This window comes from Chrysoperla carnea, chromosome 2 (assembly GCF_905475395.1).
Source record: "Chrysoperla carnea chromosome 2, inChrCarn1.1, whole genome shotgun sequence".
Classification (NCBI taxonomy): domain Eukaryota; kingdom Metazoa; phylum Arthropoda; class Insecta; order Neuroptera; family Chrysopidae; genus Chrysoperla; species Chrysoperla carnea.
Window position 1 is genome coordinate 28,457,195 of NC_058338.1, and position 24,354 is coordinate 28,481,548.

Here is a 24,354-nt window from a genome sequence, read left to right on the forward strand (position 1 = left end):
TTAACAAATGTGTATGAGATGAACATAATGGATAAAAAGATTATGAATGTGTTGGTGAATATTATTGCTTCCACAATTACTTATTGATCTAAAACGATTAAAATTTTAAATAGAGGAATATATTGTTTTGTAAAATACATAGAGCAACACACCAGAAACATTAATTTTTGTCGTAATTATGCTGTCATTAACATGTTGAATTCAACTCAAAATTTCCAAAAACAAATAATACAGGTTATATAGAAGCTCGTTACTCTTGCCCATAATGCACTAAATTACAGGAGTTATTTTATTTAAATTTTACAGAAAAGATAGGAAATTTAAATATCTACAATAAAGGATATTACCATTATTGGTCTAAAGTAAACATTTACGGAGATTTGGACCAAAACGGTTTTCCTTAAAATTGAGGCACTTTCCTCGTCTTTTTTGTAAGGATTTTGTACATTCACTACTACTAAAAGGAAGAATTCACAAAAATTTAGTAGATACAGTTCCTAAAAAGTAAATAATTATATTAAATGGTCAAATAAAACAAACGTTCTAACCATAACATAAAGACAAATTATAAGCAATAATCATTACCCGCTCGGTTCTGGGTATTAAAAAAATGATAACTATAATATACATAGTACCATTGCATTCGAAAAGTTTACGAATTTAAAACTTTTGTGTTTATTTTTGCAATTTGAGAGTATGGAAGAAATTTTATATGAGAAATATGAGTATAACGGATGTTTGTAAGAAAATATAGTGCACTTAACTTTATATTTTATCAAAAATATAAAATCGAGTGAAAGTTAAAATAAAAATAGCATGTAAGGAGATAGAAAATTATCCATTGAATCATTAATAGAAGTTTTTGTTTTAATGAAATATCAAGTTGTAAATCAATTTTTATTCATGAATTATTTCATGTGATTTGAAGCGGTTATAAATAACCAATTTTCCGAAAAATAAATTTATGTTTTTTTTACCACAATTATATTGGAAGTTCCAAAAAGAATATTTCAAGATTATAAACTTTATGGAATAAAAATAATTCAAGAGAAAAAATTTGTGTACTTTCACCAATAAATTTTAATTTAAGAATGTACGACCGCCCGGGCAATTTCGGACAAGAGACTTGATTATTTTTCAATATGAAGTTGGAATAATTCTAAATCAATTCTAAAACTTTTAGTGGGGGGGGGGTAAATGGATTATTACAATACTTCTTATTTCGGAAAAATGTAAGGTTTTTGTGAAATTGTCGACCGAGTCAAGTAATATGAGCGCCAGGCCAGTTTTTAATTATTTAAAATTGACCTGGCGCTCGTACATGCTTAAGCAGTTTTATAAGTTCAAATAACTTTAAATACAAAATGAAGAATTCAATTAAAGTGAACCATAAAAATTTACTCCTAATTTTTAAACTTCGTTATATATTCATCTCTGATTTCTGAGTTACGTTTTGATGACATCCTATATAAAAACAACAGTCTTTGCCTATGAATATACATTCAGCGTTATCGTTCTTCCCAAGGCAAATTACATTAACTACAATTTACTCTATGAACTTGTTCATAAAACTATGGAAATGCGGTGCAGTTTTCATAAATATTAATGTACAGTTGAATTCAATGCAAATTTATGTAAAAGAATGTTTTTTATTCGATCAAAGTAAGCAATAAAAAAATTATTTGAAAAATTTTACATTGTGTTCACAACTCTTTTCATAAAAAAAAAGAACAAAATAAAGTAAAACCCAGTTAATTTTATTTTTTTTTTACTTTTTTAACCAATCCACAGATACTTTTTCATTTAAATAAAATTAGTGGCTCGCAGAATCCGAAATGTCTGCAAATATAGAAATTTTCCAAATATCTTTCAAAATTCATTCATTGAAAATTATTCCCTTCAAATTTTTTAAGACTATCTCTAACAGAGCCTACTATTAACTAATCAATATTAAGCGTCAGTTACGCTAAACTACACAGTGTGAGGTAAAAAAATGTATGAATTTGAATTTTTGTTTGCAATCAACTTGTATTGTGCTTTTAGGTCAACATTGTATATTTTCCTTTTAGTAGAGGAGCTCAATAGGGGATTTGTGTACTAACTCGAGCCCATCAGATTAAGGGAGTTCTTTGGACCTTCACCAAATATTAGCCCCAAATAAATAGGGACGCGCGTAGGGCAGGCGATCAGATTAGAAAATACAAAATTGCGAGTTAATTGCGTTCGAGTTAATTCGCTAGTAGCCCGGCGTTGTTGTGGCTAAGGCTCTTATTATATTGCATTGTAGTTACTATTCAAGGAAAAAAGTAATTGCAGCTTTTATGAAACGTTTGTATTTTTAACTAAGCGCCATCTATTGAATACTGACTCAATCCAAGCAACATATACCTGTTTCTAGAATCGTTTTGAGCTAACAGATAATTGTGACTGTCAAATAATAGACAAATAATTTGCAATAAAATATAACAATTTGTAATAAAATAATTTTACGTCTATAAATTGAGCTATCCTACCTTTCAAGTTGGATCAAATTGCACACGGTGGGCAGATCAAATTTAAAATCCGATTAGTAGTTTAGGAGTCCATAGCGAACAAACAACGTGACACGTAATTTTTATATATAAAGATTAAATTTATTTTTAGGTTTACTTGTAAAAATTTATTTCACACCTAAATTTTACTTATTGAATTCAGCTCTAAAAATTATTCGAAAAGCGGCTGTCTTTAGCTTAAGGTTTTTTTAACTCCAAAAAAACTATTTAACAATTCGATTCGAACTAACTCCACAATTGAAAGTAAAAAATTTGTGCCGTTTGTGAGACAACTTCGTAAATTGATATCAAATTTAATCTATATATTATAGAAAATAGATTATTCTCTTTTTTTTTTTACTTACACTTACAGGTATTAAATTTTTCCGATGAAGTTTTGTTAAAATGTCAAGCTGTCGACTTTTTGTACATATCTTTGTCGTTAAAATAAAATGTTACGTCCGTGAGGAAAATTGTTAAAAGTTGTATTTGTTTGTCAATTGTATTTACAGAAATAAAGTTCTGACTAAAAACTACCTTTTTATCTATAAAATCTTCGAGCACTATTTTCTATTTGGGAATCTCATACAACATTCGTATGTTTAACGAATATGTATTTTATATTTTACTAGAAAGAAGTTTTATTTATGACTTTTATTCGATTCAAAGTGAAACTTGCCTGTAAACTCCTTTTCTTATATTCCTAAGTGTATCCCACTTCTACATTTGTCTTCTATATTTTTTTATGAAGTGTTAGTTGTTGTTAGGTGTTGAAATACCCTGTATAAAAGGATTAGTGCGTATAGAAGTATAAGAAGTAATAAATAAGTGTTGAATATCAGTGCTTTCATTATCTTTGTATAAATTAGAATAATTTAAAAAACCAACACAATTATTGCGGTCTTTTGGCCGCCATTTATTGGTTTCAGAAAGTTTAGAAAATTTTCAAAATTATTTTCTAGAATTAATTTTTTTTTCGAGGCTGTTTCAGAAGAACAATATTTGAACCTACATGCAAATTTTCAACTCCCTTTCTTTTATAGTTTTGGAGAGAATGAACACCAAAGTTTTGTCCTAATTTACGCCTTCACGGATAAACAGTGATGTCTAAAAATGTTTCAAGCAAAATTTGTTTATTTTTTTGTAAGGAATATTTTTTACATTTAAACTATTGGTCTTTCTTCAACGGTTTACGAGATGGGTCTTACCGACCCAAGACCCAAATGACCTATGTTGATCAGTTACGAACTCAACCTTACTTACGTTTTGAACACGCTAGAAAAATTTCAGCTTGATATCTGTTTTCGTTTTTAAATTATCGTGCCTACAACTAATTAATGTTATACCAAAGTTTTGTTTGTAGCATCAATATTCCTATAAGCGTTACAAACTTAAGGCTAAACTTAGTATACCTTGATATATATTTCATATATACAGAGTATAACAATGTTAGAATTATATTAGAGATTAACTTTTTGAAATAATATTCCAAGTACTTTTACTCCTCTAAAAGAATGACTACCAGTTTTACTTTGAATTAATAAATCCCTTAGAAGTAAATATTCACAAACTAGTCTCCTTAAATACATATAGAATTACATGAAAGTAAATATTGTACCTAATGAACCATACAAGCCCGTTGACCCTAATTTGCATTATTGAATTTCCTTACATTTTATAAACACCCAAAGCATACATAAAATATTGTGTTACACAAATGTTTCTCATTAGTAAGATAAAAATCTTCGTAATGTTTACTATATGTAGATGATATAGGTAGGTAGATGCCTAGCTAGTCAAGTTTATTCAAGTAAATACTAATAAAATTTCATTAAATTACTAAAAACGAAATGATACCCTACTATATTACTGTTCGTGATGCGTTTTATTACCAGAAATTAATCGATAATCTTATATTTTATGTTTAATCCGTTTTAAATTGATGTGTCAGTCTATATACAAACACATTTATCTAACAATAATTTTAAAATTTAATTTAGTTTGTTTTACGTTTATTATTTAATCACTGTTCAACATGATTTTGATCTTTGAATAATGATTAATACGGGAGAGTGTTGTAATTTGTATTCAAAATTTAACTTTAAAGTATAACAATAAAATTAAACTCTCCTTATAGTATTATTATTTTGACAAACTGTCTTTTTTTGTGAATTTTGAAACTGTGTGTGATTGAAAACATTACATGTTTCTCTTCTCAGGCATTCTCGTAAAAATCCAGTAATAGTTTCAATTGATTCAGGTTTTATACAAGATCTTTTTTTGTATTTTTAAAATGGGTACTGTTCAATAAATAATTGTAAGATGAATCTTTTTAATTGAAATATTTACAAAACTCTTTGTCAGAATATTTTTTTTAATTTTGCCGTAATTTTCAAGATTTAACTCATTTTACATTTACTATTCACAACATAATTCCAATTTTTTAACGATAAATTACATGAAAATCCTTCGTCAGGTTTTTTCAAATAATATTTTATGAGCTAACAATTAGTCAAATATCGAAAATTCAAATTTTATGTATACATTGTCTTAATTTCCAATCAATCTTAATCCATGAAATCGACTGGTATTGAGAAAGATATTGGTAACTATTGGTATTAAATACCAACTATTCGCTCCGTGCGCGAGTTTCGTTTCCATGACAACGATACACTACTTTAATTATAGAATTGTATGGATGGATATATAATTGTATGGATTGCAGTTATGACTTGAAAATTTAATATGATTGTCTCACAAATTTTAATAAATAATTATGATAATTTACATTTGAAAAATAATATGTGTGCAATTTGATTTCTTATTTTCAAAATTTTTAATGCATTAAGTTTAATTAATTAGTATTTTTCAATAATTTTAATTTAACATTTCTATAACATTAACATGTAAAGAACTGCAAATTAGTAATAACAGCCCCCTTTAGCGCCAAAATTTTTCACTGGAAGCGCTGGCATCGATTTTATTGTCCCTACCATGACTACGCACACAACGAATATGAAGCGTTTGTGCTTTTGCTACAACATATTTTAGTTAAAAACATAATATTAAATGTTAAGGTGGTATTTACCTTGAATCAGTACATGAAAATGCGTCTTTTCAAACTTTACCTCCTTTACATTTTATATTATGTTCGAAAGTGAAATATGGTGTAGCAAAAGCACAGAAGCTTTATATAGTTGGTACTCAATACCAATAGTTACCAATATATTTCTTAATACCAGTCGATTCCACCATCTTTCAAGAAGAAATGGATGATCCAAGGTACAATATGATCCCGTCAAAGCACCCCGGCCTTCAATTTATTCATATATAAGTTAAACTTTAAAATAATTCGTATTGTATATAAAAGCCAGACTTCAAATCTAACTCGAGTGGATTATGAACTATGTTGTGCTTTTTACCTCGTTCTCTTCCAAAGAATAGTAGTTATTGGTTTGGTTTATAACTCAAAAATATACAGTTTTACGAAGAAGTGTGAAGAAACATAAGAAAAATATACTGAAAAAAAACAAAATTATTTTTTTAGTTTATTTTTTTAATTAATTTGTTTTGAAAATTATTTATAACACTGTGCTTAGTAATTAGAATTTAAATGTGACAAATACACTTAGAGACACAAGCACAAAAGGACAAACTTCTAAATTCTGACCTTTCGAGTATACCACAAAAAATATCAAATTTACGGTTATTTTAACTGAAGTCACTGTTGATTTTTAGTATGGGACTTGTTAGACGTTGAATTCAAAAACTAAGTCTCCAAATGAATTATGATATAGATAGAAGTACTTTTTTGGTTGTGTATTTTTTAGTTATATTTTTTCAAAAATATTTTATCTACATAGATTTTTACATTAAAACGAACCTTCAGTATCTATAACCATTTATATATTATAAAATGTATTTAAGTGTAAATTGAATTTGATATGATGTGAAATTGTTAACGGAAATACGTTTAAACGATAAGGTTGGATAAAATAATGATTATTTTATAAATGTGGTTGGTGGAAAATATTAAAGGTAAGTTTTATTATAATGTACCGGGTGTCCTACGAAATTCAGTTTTGTTCACGCATTTTCTTATTTTACCATGAATAGTAACGGTGAAATGTAATGATAATGAAAAAATACTTCTTTGAGTTTTTTGAATAAAATTTGAATCCATCGAATTTTTATTTTTGAGGTCACTGTATTTGATTCGTTTTTGTGACACAATTCCGTACGTAATTTACTTTATGGCAAAATTATGGCTCAATTATAGCTCATGACTTACTTTTGGAATTATAAGTAATAATTCAAAAATGTGCGAAAATTTCGCTGATTATTGTTGATAACACAGGACGCACCAGAAAATTGTGTTGGGTAACCTCGGATTCGGAATTAGTACCCCAAAAAATACAGATTATTTGAAAACGACAGGCCATATTTTTGTTACTTTAATAAACGATAAATTTAATAAAATTTATGACTTTGGAATGCGTATCCAATTCCGTTCGCGGTATGCTTAGGGTAGCGGGTTCGATTCCCGCCGTCGAAACAAAATTAATTTCATTAATAGTTTTGATGTGCTGGTGTAGTGCATGGTATATGCATGAAGGAGGTGCACTCAGCCTCTGAAATTAAGGAGCTGATAAATGAAATTATCAGCGAAAGGTGGTAAAACACATAATATGGTATCACAATAGGCTTTATAGCCTAAGTGTGTCCTTCATGGACAGCCACATATAACTTAACTTAGCCTAATAGCTAGTTATTTGGATATTTTGAAACGATTGTTAAAAAAATTGACTTAATTTTTCAAAATATTTATTAACTTTATAGAAGAGACATATGATTCAACCTCCTAAAATTGATGCGAAAAAATATTGCTACTTTTAGCTGTCAAAGATACCTTTTAAAAAACCAAATTTGAACACTTGGTATTCAACCTAAAAATAGTTTAGTTTCTTAAATATCTACACCCAATATGTATATCATATCATATTGATGCTAACCTATACATATATCGACCGTTTTTACTGAACGAATAAAGTTTCTTTTGGTAATTTTATTAGGATTTTGACAGGATTTATTTAACAGCGATGGAAGGCCACAAATTTACGGTCAGTGAAAACGATTTTTTATTCTCTATAAACGTAGTACTATGAAAGTAATGTTTTGCAACCTAAAATGTGATAATTTTAATCGAAATGTTTGATATTTTTAAAGGTCCATTCGGTAAAATTTTTTGACTCTCTCTAGGTCCAATCATTAAATTAACCTGATTTTTATACTTTTTGGATCAAAATTACCCCAACCTGAGTTTCATCAAATTCCAAAACAAAAATTATTTTGCGATTTTCTCGATTTTATCAAAGCGGTACCCCTTAAAAAAATTGCAAAAAATCGAGAAATTTTTTGTATCTCCAATTTTGATAAAACTCAGTATATAAGGTTATTTTGACCCGAAAAGAACAAAAATCGGGTGCATTTTAAGGCTGGTCGAATAGTTTTTGAGATACGGACTAAAATCCATCCAAATATGGCGATATCTCAAAAATTCTGCATCCAATCATTAAAATAACCTGATTTTTATACTTTTTGGATCAAAATTGCCCCCGCCACTCAGTTTCATCAAATTCCAAAACAAAAATTTTTTTTGCGATTTTCTCGATTTTATCAAAGGGGTACCCCTTAAAAAAATTGCAAAAAATCGAGAAATTTTTTGTATCTCAAATTTTGATAAAACTCAGTATATAAGGTTATTTTGACCCGAAAAGAACAAAAATCGGGTGCATTTGAAGGCTGGTCGAATAGTTTTTGAGATACGGACTAAAATCCATCCAAATATGGCGATATCTCAGAAATTCTGCATCCAATCATTAAAATAACCTGATTTTTATACTTTTTGGATCAAAATTGCCCCCGCCACTCAGTTTCATCAAATTCCAAAACAAAAATTTTTTTTGCGATTTTCTCGATTTTATCAAAGGGGTACCCCTTAAAAAAATTGCAAAAAATCGAGAAATTTTTTGTATCTCCAATTTTGATAAAACTCAGTATATAAGGTTATTTTGACCCGAAAAGAACAAAAATCGGGTGCATTTGAAGGCTGGTCGAATAGTTTTTGAGATACGGACTAAAATCCATCCAAATATGGCGATATCTCAGAAATTCTGCATCCAATCATTAAAATAACCTGATTTTTATACTTTTTGGATCAAAATTGCCCCCGCCACTCAGTTTCATCAAATTCCAAAAAAAAAAATTTTTTTTGCAATTTTCTCGATTTTATCAAAGGATCCCTTAAAAAAATTGCAAAAAATCGAAAAATTTTTTGTATATCCAATTTCGATAAAACTCAGTTCATAAGGTAACTTTGACCCCAAAAGTTCAAATATCGGGTGCATTTGACGACTGGTCGAATAGTTTTTGAGATACGGACTAAAATTCATCCAAATTTGACGATATCTCAAAATTACCCCATCCACCGAGTTTCATCAAATTCCAAAACAAAAGTTTTAACATAAAGTTAACAAAAGCTTGATAACATTACAAACATGCAACCGTTGACCTATATTTGTCTAAAAAATTATTAATATGGGCTTCCCATATACGAAATTCACATCCTCTTTTTAATCCCTTAGGAGATTTCTTAGTGCTCATTTACGTCATTCAAGGAACGTGTGCACAAAATTTCAGGCTTCTAGACCCAGCGCGTGCAGCGGTGTGAGCTGTGCGTTGATCGATCAGTCAACTTGAATTCTTATATATACATATATATAGATATAATCTCTTATAGGCCGTATTTCGCTTATAAATTATAACAAACAAAAATATTTGTTATAATTTATTTTTTTAAAAAACATCAACAATAATTTTTGTCTACCTTAATTTTACACATTTCATAAGTTTGCGTTAAATATAAAGGTAAAATAAAATATATCTTTTTTTAAATAAATACACAACTTAAAAAACGTCCTTTAAAAATAAATAATATAAATACATTTTTTCAATGATGAAAGGATAAAAATGATTATTTTTTACATACATTATTTAAAAAAACAACAAAAAGTAAAATTATTCTTTATAAAAAAATTACAGAAATTTTAAAAAAATTATCCAAAAAAAAAATTGTTTATAAAATAAAAATTGCTTTTTCAATTCACTCTTATACTTTCGTTTTAAATTTACGCCAATTAGAAAAGCATTGTTTTCATTTGTAATAATTATTTTTTCCTGTTTTTGTATATCAAATCCAAACGGACTATTGTGCACATACAGTGCAACCTTAATATAACGAACCTCAATATAACGAATTCCTCGATTTAACAAATTTTTCGCAATCCCCTTGAATTGTCCATAAGAGTCAATATAAAATATACCTCTACATTACGAATATTTTTTGCGAACAGCCTCTTTATAACGAATTTTCAACTACATAAAAAACTTAAATACCTCTAAATAACGAAATTCGTCAATTCAAAACCTTTATATAACGTATAAAGTCCCACCAATATATGACAGTTAGTATACTCCATAGTATGTAATTCATGTCGCGAGAGGTTCCGACACTTTTTTCCTCTTTATAACGAATTTTAGACCAACTTAACCTCAATATAACAAACCTCAGTTTAACGAATTACTTGATATAACGAATATTTACTGGTTCCCTTCAGATTCGTTATATCGAGGTTGCACTGTATTAGTGATGAATCACGTTACTTCAATTTTAAATGTTGTTTATAAATCAAATGTCTATATATAAAAAAAAATAAATTGTATATATATATATATATATATAGAAAAGTACTTAAACAATTTTTCTACAACTTAATTTCCAGTGTCGTGATACATACAGAAAAAATTTAAGTTATATTGCTCTACCCCAAGCTCCCAAATTTATTTTTACGCCACAATTTCGTAGATTTTTAAAACACATCTTGATGTTATTGCGCAATTATTGCCGGAAATACGAGATCTCTGCCATCATCGACGAGAAAAAGTCTGCTTCTTCTAGAATCGATAAAGGTGGGTTTTAAAAGTGTTCTTGCTTGGAAATTCAATGTTTCATTTTTTACCCGACTGTCAAATGTTTTTCGGGCGTATCTTGTATGGTTTGTATGTATATTTGTTTGTAAATTCCTTTATTACCTCGTACCTTCCAAACGGCTCGGGGGATTTCGACAGTTAAGGTATCGTTAGCTTCGTCTAAAAAATCCAATTGTTCTTCGAAAGGAGTTTGAAAGCAAAGATAAAGTCACGTGCGAATTAGTAATTAGTTAAATTAATAAAATAATAAAATTAACCAAACCTATCGAGTAGGGTATCCAAAGAAAGGAAATAAAAAGGGTATTGCAAAAATATATGTATAAGTTATATGTTTAAATTTTAAGTATAATAAGAGGGTTTTTTTAGTGCCGGGGCCACTAAAAAGTCTAAATTAAAATAAATAATTAATAAAATAACAATCCCAGCAACGTTAAATAAAATCTTAAAGGAAAGAAACAAGTCAAGTAAATTCTTTACATAGTCATTCTAACAGTCGGGGTCCATTAAAATATAGACTGGTTCAAGTCTTTCCAAAAATGAAAAAGTGAAATTCGGTATGTAAACAAACTACTACTCGACTTGTTTCTTACTTTTTAGATTTTATTTAACGCACTCGGATTTTTAATTTTATTAATTATTTATTTTATTTTATAGACAGCTTTATATTGTGACGCCACAGTTATGCTTATAATACGATACCATTATTGTTATAATACGATTCAACAATAAATTTTATGGACACCTATCATAAAAATGGAAGTAATATAAATACAGAGGGAAGGAAGAGGTTATCATTCCTCACTGAATCATTCATTTTAATAATTCAAACATCGTTTTGTAATTTACTTCTCAAGAGACTTTCTCTACACAAATAACATTGGACTGCGTACACAGGCTCCGTGTGTGTGAATGCGTGTGTACAATTTGATAAAAAAAATCCATTAAAATGAAACAATAACGTTTTGCTTTTACTCATTTTATTTCTATGTTTGTGTGCTTTAATTTTTGTATTTGTTGTTTTTTTTTTTTAAACTTTCTGATGCAAAGTTATTATTTCGATCCTGAAAATGGAAAAAAATTTCCTTTTTTAGGTTTTAATAATGTTTTTATACAATTTAAGGTAGTTGGGTCATTTAAGCAAAATATTAAGAAATCTACAAAACTTTGAATATAAGTTATTAAAAGATTTCAGGCAATATTTTTAATTTTTACCAGTCAAAGAGACTTTATACAACATATGCTTACTTTTCTGCTTTTGCCGTAAACTATGGAATAATTTATGTAGCTATATAGTCAAAATAATTTCATGATCCAGAAAGGTAGAGTACAAAATAAAAATAAAACTGATTTAGAGCAAAATTTTGACAAAATATTAGTAAACTCCTTGAGGTACGCTGATTGAAAATATCAAGGGCTCGGAGTCTACTGATGGTAAGAATTTACTCTAACAAGTGTAATTTAAAAATTTAAAAAATCCCCCACAAATTCGATTCTTGTAAACCGATTTTTGGAAATATAGCTATAAAATGTTCTCAATCAAGTCCGTTCGACCGTTTAGGGGTTACGATGCCACTGAGAAACATAAAGACGCACAGATTAACATTTTAAACTTATAACACTCCTTCTTAAATTAATATCAAAGTGATGGTGAAGAACATCAAATGAAATGAAAAGGATACTTAGGGAGCTATCTTTTTTTGGGACAAGTTTTTGGAAATATTTTAATACTTTTGAATTAGTGTTTTGAATTATATAATTATTGTACCATTCCTCTTTACGAACTCCCTAAACTTGCACTTGATAGCTAAGAACAGTCTCCATTAAATTACCTTTCAAATGAAACCAAAAAAATTAAAATTTGTTCACCCGTTTAGGCGCTAAGATGCCACAGACAGGCAAACACAGATACACTCATAGCGGTCAAACTTATAACACTCCTTTTTTTAGTTTGGGGGTTAAAAAGCGATCCTTACAATAATTAACAAATACAAAAAGTTATTGGTTTATCTCTTAGAATATCACCTTCCTGAATTAACGTTTTTTTGTTGGTAAAAAAACTTACCCACCAAATTGTCCGTGTAAAAAAATAATGATATACATACATACATACATACATACATACATACATAGAATAGATGTAACTCTGCATTGTTGTGCATTATGAACTTACCTGAAACAAAAAATAATTAAATTAAGTTACGTATATGCAGAATCCCGCAGTGTATTATAAATTAAATTTTTGTTTTATAATTTAATTAAAGAAACATTTTTCTTCGCCTAAATAAACCAAAACAATTTAGATATATATCAATTATCAACATGAAAAGTTAAAATCATGCGCAAAGGTGAAGGCTTTTGATAATTTTTAAAATTTTGATTGTTTTTAATTAACGTATAATAATAGGTATGTCCGTATTATTTAAAAAGATTCTTTCTATGCCTTGTAAGAATAATATACTACAATCTCATGCTAAAATTTATCGGGTGGAATGACCCGCCAGGAATTATGTTGAAAAAGATGCTCCCATATGTAAAAGTTAGTTTAAGGACCATGGCGTCATTTTTACGCGGTGCAGGTGAGTACAAGTCAGAATTGCGCGGTCACAGGTACAAATTGGAAGTTACGGTGAATAATTTTTGTATGGTTTTCTTCCGTGTGTTTGAACCTTCCAAAAAAATGACGGAAAAGCTAGTGCCGTATAAAAGCATCGGTGCCGTACAAAACCATCGGTAAAATTATTGGTCTCCCGTTAATTTTCTAAGCCCTACGTGATTGATTTTTGAACGGCATTTATGTTATTCGCTTCGAATACTTATGCAGAGTTAGTATCCAGCATCGCCGTCCATATTTCCTGGTGCAGGGGTGAGACACGAGGGGGGTGTGGCATTTTATTCTCATCAGCAATCACCTGTATCGCACAAAACTGACGCCATGGTGCTTAGACTTACTTTTACTTAGACTAACGAACAAATAAATATTTTTTTATAAGTTAATGAAAGAAAAAACTTTTTATGGACTTTATAAATACCATTTAATAATCTGAGATGGTTTCCAGAAACCAAATACCAAAGTGTTAAAATGGATTATTTCGAGTAGGTGCTAAGGAGATTTCATTAACAAGTGAAAACAAACAATTAAACTTTTGATCTATCCCTAACGGTTTACAAGATGGATTCTACGGACCCAATATCCATTTGACCTATGTTGCTCATTTACGAACTCGGCCTCAGTTTTTACGTCCTAAGCACGTTTAAAATTTCAGCTTGATATCTCTTTTTTTCAGACAGACGGGCAGATGGACAGACAACTGGAATTGGACTAATTAGGTGAATTTATGAACACTTATACCAAAATTTTGTTCATAGCATCAATATTTTTACCTAAGCGTAACAAACTTGGGACTAAACTTAGTATACCTGGATATATATTCCATATATATATGATATAATAACCTATAATAATTTAACGATATTCATCAACGATTCAGTTATTATGCTATTATTCCAGTAGTTAATTTATTTCATTTGAGAATTTGTTCAAATTACGATCCATTAATACCATATTATTCTATCTGCAAAAGTTTTTCTACCCAATATATTTACCATATATTATAATAATATTCAAATACTGATGTGTCACAATTATTCTAATGTTGTTCGCGGAACAAATACACTCTCTTATTATCTTTCCTTAAAAACGTTAACAGAACTCAATTGGGATTTAAACGAGGGCTTGTAAACAAAGTTTTGAGAAACATATATGCATGTATATATGTATACATCTATATGTCTTGTATACTGTCTTATATATGCTTTGTGTAATATGTACATATATAAGATATACATGTTAAATGTAATCGTGGGATGATATTTCTCGTTCAAGAAAGTTAGTACAAACTTGTTATCGACAAAATTTTACTCTTTCCTTTACAAATTTCCCATGGGAATAAACGCCACGAGAGGGAAAGTATTGATTCAAAATTGAATACAACAATAAATTAAATTGTAAAAAAAAAAAAAACATAAGAAGGGTTGTGTGTATTGTTTTTCTTTTTCGTGATAATTTAATTTAAGCGCTGTCAATTTGCGCTATGTAACTGACAGGCAGAATTCGTATTTTTTAATACGTCAAAATAAATTATTTTTATTATTATTAATTATTATTCTTGTAATCTTACGTCTATTCCAGTTAATAACAAGTACCTACAAAATTTTTCTTATCAATGTTACTTACGCAAAATATTTCACTTGAGCAAAATGAATATCTAACCAATTAAGCAATGGATAATACAGTCGTTTGCAAATAATCAATATTTTGATGTAATATGTTTAAATTTGATTTATTTTCAATAATTACTTTTGATTTATTTATTCTGACATCTATCCATAAAATTTTATGACAAAATCATAAAACATATCGAATTAAACATATCGAAAGAGTCAATTTTTTTTGTCGTTATTCCCATTAAGGCGTGTCCTTCTACATTGCTAACAATGATGGCAAAATTGGAAAAAATTGGTTTTGAAATATAGCAATACAATAAAAACTAACCTAATTTGTATACTTTTTGGATCAAAACTACCCCATTCACCGAGTTTCATTAAATTCCCTTAAAAAATTAACAAAAATCGAGAAATTTTTGTAATCTCCAATTTCGATAAAACTCACTATATAAGGTAATTTTGACCAAAAAAGTACAAAAATCGGACTAAAATCGATCAAAATATTGCGATATCTCAGAATCTCTGTATCAAATATTTTTTCTAAGATAACTGATTTGGTAAGGAAATCGTTTATATTCGCTTTTCCTTTAGAAATCTTTAAAAATAATTCAAATTTCTATCATCAGTGGTATTGCCTACAACTCTTCTTGCCGGCTTGAACTTTAAGTATATAGTTTCAAAACCATTCCTTCAAATATTTTGTACACTATCATACCACTTGGGCGAAGACAGATTATTAAAAAACCTTGGTAACATTATAAAATTATTAACATGCAGTTCCCATATACTATTACAAAATTTCAGGCTTCTAGACCCAGCGGTTTCAGCGTTGATCGATCAGTCAGGTTCCATTCTTATATGTATAGATTATACATGGGTATATATAAATTTATTAGACCCTTCTTCTATTTATAACTGATTTAAATAGTTATTAACCTTAAAGGCACAATTGTTTTTGAATATATTATATTATAGTTAGCATATATAAAATATAGTGATAACTAGAATTTATATTACCTGTATATCGTTAAGTATCGTATGTTAATGCATAATTTATGAACCTCGCGTTTTTGTTTTTGATCCATTAATTATACTATTACAATACGCGCAGTAGATTGGAAACAGTCTCAAGAAATTAAGCAGGCAAGTAACGGCTAGTGGTTTTTTAAAATGCAAAATACATACTATAAATAGTATTTATTTAAAGTATAAACAAATTTTTCGAATTAAGGACAAAAACCTATTATACTCATGCTTAACGATTTTTCCAACCAAGTCATCTAATATCGTTCAAATTACTTTTGTATTACACCAAAATAGTCGAAAAATCTTTGACTATCGGAAGAAAAAGTAGTTTGTCATAGGTTTCATAAAATAATAATAAAATTTTCCGACTTTATTGATCTGTTCCTTAAGTGATCGATAATACCCAGCAGGTCCGTAACTAGGGCGTGGCAAAGGACGCACCTTGTACCGGCGCAACAGAAATAGAGGCGTAAAACGAAACGTATGTTTTATACGTAAAACAAAAAGTTAGTAAAGAATGATGTAAAAGACGCTCATTAATTTACATAAAGACATAAAGGCAAAAAAATCGATTTTTTGGATAACAGGCAAATTTTATCCGCTTTTATTGGAACTTTTTTTGAAAACCACTAATTTTGGGTCATTTTTGTCAAATCCACATTCTTGAAACCATTTAGAGCTAGGTTAATTTGAAAATTAACAAATTTGAATACAAATTTGAAAAGTATGACCGAAATTTATTAGTATTAAATACTTGGTTTACAAAAATTGCCAATCTTTTGATACCTTTTAATGAACAGCGTATATATTAATAATAATTACAATTTTGTTTGTAAATCAGTTCCTTATGCAAGATACCCCAGTATCATTTAGGTTTAGAGTAATGAGTTCCGTGTTTTGCTCGGAAACGTATAGAGAAATCAATATTTTAATTTGATCTTTTATCATTTAAAAAAATTATCAATTAAATGTACAGACTCCTTAAGGTAAATCCCCCATTTGCTTTTACTCTTTTGTAAAATTATATCAGCGATCCCTATATATACAATGCGCAACCTAAATATTTGCCACCGGCACTATTTACCCTCGTTACGGCCCTGATACTCAGTTACGTCCTACATCCCGAGAAAACCTTTTATAGATGTTACAAATAATATTGATGTAATAACGCGTGTAAAAATTAATACCCAATTGAACTCATTTATGTGAATTAACCACAACATATTCATCCATGCAAGCAAGATACTTGCTATTACCGTTAAGAAAACGTAATAATAAAATAGTAAATACATCTATGAATATCAGTTTCATGCAACAATAAAATTATAATACACCTCTTATATACAACAATGTAAGCATACCATGTAGGTTTCTTAAAATAATCGTAATAATAAACTTTAACGTTTTTAGTTATGTGTAAAATTATTTATGATTATTGTTGTACCATACAAAAAACCATATGGAAATAATAATAATTTTACTAACATTAGTTTTTATTATCATTGTTATTGTTACATTTACACCTCAGATAAGATTTAAGTGACCGAAACGTTAATGCTTAACATTTTCATATATTATTATTTTAAATTATGGTTAGAATTCTCACATTATTAATTTTAATTTAAGCTACCACACACATACAACACATACGTAAGTTTAAAATTGAAAACGGAAATTATTTTAGAGCATGATTTTTTATTCCTACATTTTTCGTGCTTCTAAAGGCGTTGGGCAAAATTAATGTCTAATAAGTTAAGCAATGGATAATACCGATTCCATCCGATAGCTCAATTTGTTAAAGCCAGTTTTTTTGTCGTGATTTCTATTCAAACGTGTCTTTCTGCATTCCTAACATTTATCTGGGAAAAATACAATAATTTTTATTTTGAAAGGCAAAACTTGAACTTCTAGATGGGAGAAGGTGAAAGTCCCATGGGAATTATGGATTTAAAATAGTGGGTTATGTATTGACATTATAATTAACCAAATCCTAATACTGTTTGACGGTCTGTTACATTTGCACGCCTCAACTGAACCTGAAACACGCTGAACCAATTTTGTTGGTTTCTCATAAAGACATAGATGGAATCTTAGGAAAGGATGAAGGGTACCTACTTCTTTTGCGAAAATAAAACTTGCTGGGAATTAGATAAAGGATGAAAGATCCGGTTCGACCGTGTAGGGGCTAAGATGCCACTGGGAAAAACACGGACGCACAGATAAACACTTTAAACTTATAACACTTCTTCTGAAATCAATATCAAAGTGATGGTCAAGGACATCAGATGAGATGAAAAGGATACCTAGAGAGCTATCATGTTTTTGGGACATATTTTTGGATATATTTTAATTGTAACTGAAATATTTGAGTTGACTTTGTTCTTTTGAATTATTGTTTTGAATTACCTAATTATTTTACCATTTAACTTTTCGAAATGAATGGAGCCAGGTTTATTTGACCATTCATTGCCATAGTAATTATTTATAAGTTAAAATTATATGTCATGCCTTTTCCAAAATGAATCAATTTTGAAGATCATCGCCAATTTTTTAGTTTTATTAACTTTTAAACGAAACAAAAAAAAAATTAAAATCGGTTAGTCCGTTTAGGCGCTACGATGCCACAGACAGACAAACATACAGACACACACACACACATAGAGATCAAACTTATAAATCCCTTTTTTTTAGTTCGGGGGTTAAAAATGAAAACCAATCCACTTTTGTTTGACACTTTTATTGTGAAATAAAATTTGAATTACACTTCAGGGTACTACAACAATGAAAACAATGCCAGCTAGGTATCGCACGTTTGAACTGAATTGAAATTCATTTTCATAGCAGGGTAAATAATTATATTTTATGATTTTCAAAATAGTCTGCAAACATATTCATTTTAATTTATTGCTAATTAATTTTTTACATTACACATCATATGTGGCTGAAAATTAACCCCATTTTCGGTGTAATCTAGAAAAATTTAATGGTGTTTGTGCATATAAACAATTCAACAATTTTATTTGATAATTCGTATGTTGATTGTTGTGTTTTATCTCATAAATACCATGCGTAAATTTAATGACCATACAGATAAATTTATTACAACGTTATACGTGCATATGCGTGCGTTGTTATACGTGTTATATTACTGAGCATGCTGTTTTTATGTTCAAATATAGAGAAATTTATGGCCAAACTATTGTGTTTCTCAGTTTTTTTGTTCGAAGTCATTTTTTGCAAGGTTAACCCGATCATCTTGGTCAAAATAAATTGTCAACCTCGAAATCTAAGGGAATAAGCTGAATTTTTGTACAAACCTTTATTTTGACAGTACAAATGTTGTGTTTGTACGTCGAATTGTTTTTGAAATAGAGGGCGCAGGAGATGGTGCGCTAAGCTTAACGAATTTCAGTACTGGGTCACTATTTATAAATATAAGGTATTAAATAATTATTTAAGTAGTATTTAATGGGATATTTAAATATAAAAAAACTTCGATAACAATTTTCTAATATCAGAGAAACTCAGAAAAATGAAAAAAGTCAAAAAAATTGATTGATTAAATTAAAAAATTCATTGAAATTCGTAAAATGGCGTAACCCAGTCATTTAAATAACAAATGTGATAAAGAAAGTGACATTGGTTTAACATCGCTGTGAGATCTACCTTAATGGGCGTTAATTTTAAAAAATATTTTTAATTTTTTCTTCAGTTTTTTTATTTATTTAAAAATGTAAATAAAATATACCATAAACAAACTTTGAACACATCACACACCCACATTTACACCACACCAATAATGGTCAGAATTATACCAAACAAAAATATTAATACCACATACCTAGAAGGTAAAACGACAGAGTACCTACATAGCGAGTTAGTATCTATCTAGCATAAATACTTTATTTCAACTAGAACTGTTTTAGTCCCTTGAAAGTGAAAAAGATATAATTAAATTTTTCGTATAAAATATGATAATAAAAAACAATAATATATCAACCTCTAAAAAAAGTTTTTTTTAATCATTATTAATGTCTAAAGTATATATGTTTGTGTTCGGTGTGTAACATGTTAGTAGAAATTACAGTAAAAACTATTTATTGCAGCCAAAATGGTTGAAAGAAATTTAATTCACCATTTAAATATTGTTTCATTTTTACACTAGTTATATGTGGGGATTCGAAAATTCATTATAGTATGCAGTAGAAACGATTAGGTTTATTTTTGACTTCTATAGGCATGAAGACCCATTGGAAAAGTATACAATAATGAATGTTATCAGGAACGATATAAGGTAAATGCTTGGCTAAAAAATTTTAATAATTAGTCATTTGACGGTCACCGGTTTAGTCGGTCACTTGTACTCACCGACCAATAATTGTTTAATCTTTTATTCCCAAGCAAGCAAAAAACCATTTTCAATTACCAAGTAAAAAAGTTTTTACCGAAACTAAGAGAGAAAAAGTTCGTATTTAGATTCGAGCTGTTGATTTAGTGTCATTCATTTCATTCTAATCATATATGTTCAATAATATTAGGGATCGAAAAGAGTCATTTAGTTTCCCAATGTTTTCTAAGAAACGATAGCACACAGAATGTTCAAAATTTGTAAATGGCTACGAATTCTGCATCAACTTCATACGAAAATATCAAGACAGTAAAAAAAGCATATTTCCAAAAGAAATTGTTTATTAATTTGTTATAAATCATGTAGACTCCAAAAAACATTAAAAACAAATGAAAACAAACAACTGCTTGAGTTAGTTGTTAAAATACCCTATATAATGCTGAATGCCGGTGCTTGCATTATTTTTTATGAATTAAGTTTCAAAAACCAACACAATTATGCCGACTTTTCGGTCGCTATTTATTTGTTTTTAGAAAATTTCGAAAATTTTCGAAAGTATTTTCTATAATCTATTTTCATTTTTCAAAAATCTTTCACAATACCGTTAGTTGAAGCTTCTTTTAAATTTTTAACTTCGTATGGTTTTAGGAGAAAATGGACACGAAAGTTTTTTACTAATTTGAACCCCCCCCCCCCCTCCCATGGGTAAACGGTGATGTTTACGAAAACATTTTTCAAACAAAAGGTGTTTATTTTTTTATAAAAAACATATTTTACATTTAAACTTTTGTTCTATCTCTAACGATTTTAAAAATTCGTTCTACGAACCCAAGACCCGAATGACTAATATTGCAAACATAGCCTCAACTCAAGCTGAAGAAGAAGTTTGCATTTAATTTCGCAAACGGTATATTTAGTAGTTATACACACGAAAAGAAAGTAACATATAAAAGTAATATTCTGATTTCGAGGCATAAAAGTACTTTTTTCTTTTAAAATAATAAAATTAAAAATCGTAATTTTTAAACTGTATCATTAGACTGTGTCATAGTGGTATGAGTCATAGATCATCAGTTAGTTCTGTGTAGACAGCTGGATATAATATATACATAGATAATAAGTATTTATATTTATTATAATCAGATGTCTATGAATATATCTGTCCAAATTATTTGTGTTATTTAGTATAGTGATACCCATATTACGTCATCAAATTGGATGCCCGCGTTTTCGACACTTTAAAAAGATTTAAAATTTAATTTAAGTTTCTGGCAGGAAAGCATGTGTATTTTTCCGAAATAAATTTTTGGTGGCTTTTTATTAGAAAAATCAACATTTTGAAGTACTTTTTCAAAAATAGTGGAATACCCTATTTATCAAAATACAAAGTCCAATGTATCCCTTCTTCATTTCAAGTACCTTTTATGATATGAATAAAATAAAAACATACATATAAACACATTTTTCAATTTATAGTAGGTAACTACCATCAGTTTGATTTGCGATTTTTTAAAGACACAACAATTGTCGACGTGGCTCAGTACGAATTTATCTGAATTCATCTTATTTATCTAATGATAATGATGCTGGTATAAAAGATTTTCACTGTAAGTATAATTCTGCTGCATACACCTCTAGCTGAGTCTATCTTATAAGGTTGGTAGGTTGGTAGGTGGATACACATAGAGAAGTAGAAGTATCACTTGAAATTGGCAAGAAAAAACCATTTGAAGTACTAGTTTTTGTAAATAAAGGAAAAGAAAAAAAAAACGTAAAAGCATTCACACACTAACCTTCCTGGCTGCTGTTGTAGCAAATCTACGTTACATTCATGAAGATACTGATCGATTTGGTTAATAAAATACAGCTTTTTTTGATTGACCTATATCAAGATTGTACTGTCTGTCTTGAAAGAAATTGAAGTAGTTCTAAAGGATGTACGAGCGTTAGGGTAATTTTAGATTAAAGATTTGATTTTTATTTATATGCAGTTGGACTTTTACTTGCAGTTTGATCAATTAATTCTGAAAATTTTAGGAGGGTTGTCCGATTATTTAAATAAATAAATGATTTCAAAAGTAGGCATATTTAACATATGGTGTTATGGGAAAACGGTTTATGGATGATATGTTTCTATGAAAAAGTTTCTCCAAAACTATTCGGTGGAAATTTAAAAAAAACTATTTAATTTAAAGTTAAAAACTTAAATTATTGAAAACAAAACAAAACTTGACAATATATATTTAGATATTTTGAAAACCATGGCAGATATCGAAAAATTGTATTCTTATTTTTCGTCTACATTCATGAAGTTATAACAAAATTCATCATCGAAGTTGAAAATTAGGTAAAAATAATTTCAATCATAAGTCTAAACTTGGAGCTCGTAATACTTTAAATTGTGGGATAAATTGTTTAAAATGAGTAACAATCGTTATCCTAAATTAATATACTGGAGACAATGTAGCATTCTATAGGTGAACAACAATGTAGCATTCTATAAAAGGGAATAATTTTTATAATCGGTGAAGTAATGGACTCAAAAATGACGGATTTTCATACAATTCATTCCCTATTTCATCCCCTTAGAGGTAGAATTTCGGAAAAGCCTTTAATAACGGATGCTAATTGGACGTTATAAAAGGAACACACCGTCCAATTTTCAAATCTCAATGATCAGCGGTTTAGGCTGTGCGTTGATCTACCAGACTATTTTAAAGTTTTAGACTTTTTTGGTAGGTGAGTTCTTTGAAGAATTACTCCAAACTTTAACTGATTCTCATATATATATAGATAGGTTAAAATTACCCTGTAGAACAAATGTAGGTAACAGTCATAGTAGGAATTCAAACGTTCATTCAACATTTTAACATTCGGTTGTTAGGTAGTATAAAGGTACCTACTATTATTTCTTCTCTACTAAAGGTAGAAGAGTAAATTTATTACTAAAACTGAACAAAAAACAATTGAAACCTTTTTACAATAAGCAGTACTAGCACAAAACTAAACCTATTTACAATTTTACTTTTCTTTTTCAGCTACCATTGTACGATCTTTGTAACATGTAGATGTGTGTACCTACTGTTTAATACACTTGAATTTATAAGAAATGAACCAATCTGATGAACAAGACCCTTTGTTAATACCAATCACACTTATTGCTACGTTTAATTCTAAGTTTAAACGTTAGACGTTTTATTAAAAGTTTTTTTACAACGCCCACTCGGGAAGTAGACTTTTCGAGCGCTGTATGTCACCTTCAAAATACACAATAATCGCATACTTAACTATATGTGTTTCATAAACGCACATGTTCGGTTATAGGTGTTTCATAAACGCACATGTTCGGTTATAGACTACATAATTGTATGTACTACTGACACGCCATCTGTACTAAAAAAAAATAAGTAATCAATCTTAACCCTCATTTATTAAAGTTACCACACTGATTGTGTCAAACGCGAGTGTTACATACAAAAAAACAAAATTAAAAATTGAAATTAAAATGAACGAGCAATAAAAATTTGTATGCAATAAAATTTAAATTTAAAATAAGTAAATAAATCATTTCTCAAATTGATAAATTTCTCTCAAAGTCAACTTCCCGAGCGATTGTTGTAAAAAGTATTGAATGCTACTTGCGGAATAACTAGCAAATATGACAGTCGTGATTACGGCATTCGCTCTAAGGTTATGAGACATTCTTATGAAGACTCGTGTGGTTGTCGCAACTCGCCTACGGCTCGTAGCGACATCTACCACACTCGTCTTCATAAGAATGTCTCATAACCTTACGCTCATGCCGCAACACCACGACTGTCAGATTATTTGCTAGTTATCCCACTTGTAGCATTAATAACTATAACATTATAAAAATTGTTGATGTAAGCTTAATATTTGATCTTTGCGAAAAACAGAAATATCTATGGTTAGAACAAACGGTTTTTATCCACTAAAACTATTTGTATCAAGTTCTATCAGTTTTCGAGTTCTTGATATAAAACGAGTAAATGCAACCAAACAGGGCCGGATTAAACATTTAAGGGGTCCTTGGCCGAAAATCATAGGAGCTCCATGAAAGGGCAGACTTTTCTTTAATTATTTTGACTATCTGATTTTTACAGTAAATTTTACTTTGTATTTATTATAAGCACTCTCATTTGTCTAGTTTTTTCT

The 24,354-nt window shown here is 28.9% G+C and overlaps 1 protein-coding gene and 1 long non-coding RNA gene across 2 annotated transcripts in view; one reads left to right on the forward strand and one right to left on the reverse strand.

Annotated features, from left to right (window-relative positions):
- LOC123293461 (neural cell adhesion molecule 1) overlaps positions 1-24,354 on the reverse strand; it is a 486,456-nt gene that overhangs the window by 151,901 nt on the left and 310,201 nt on the right. The window lies entirely within an intron of this gene.
- Positions 6,447-24,036, forward strand: LOC123293462. Its single transcript, XR_006535016.1, has 3 exons — positions 6,447-6,457; positions 15,472-15,477; positions 23,384-24,036. It is a non-coding gene; the product is annotated as an uncharacterized LOC123293462 (long non-coding RNA).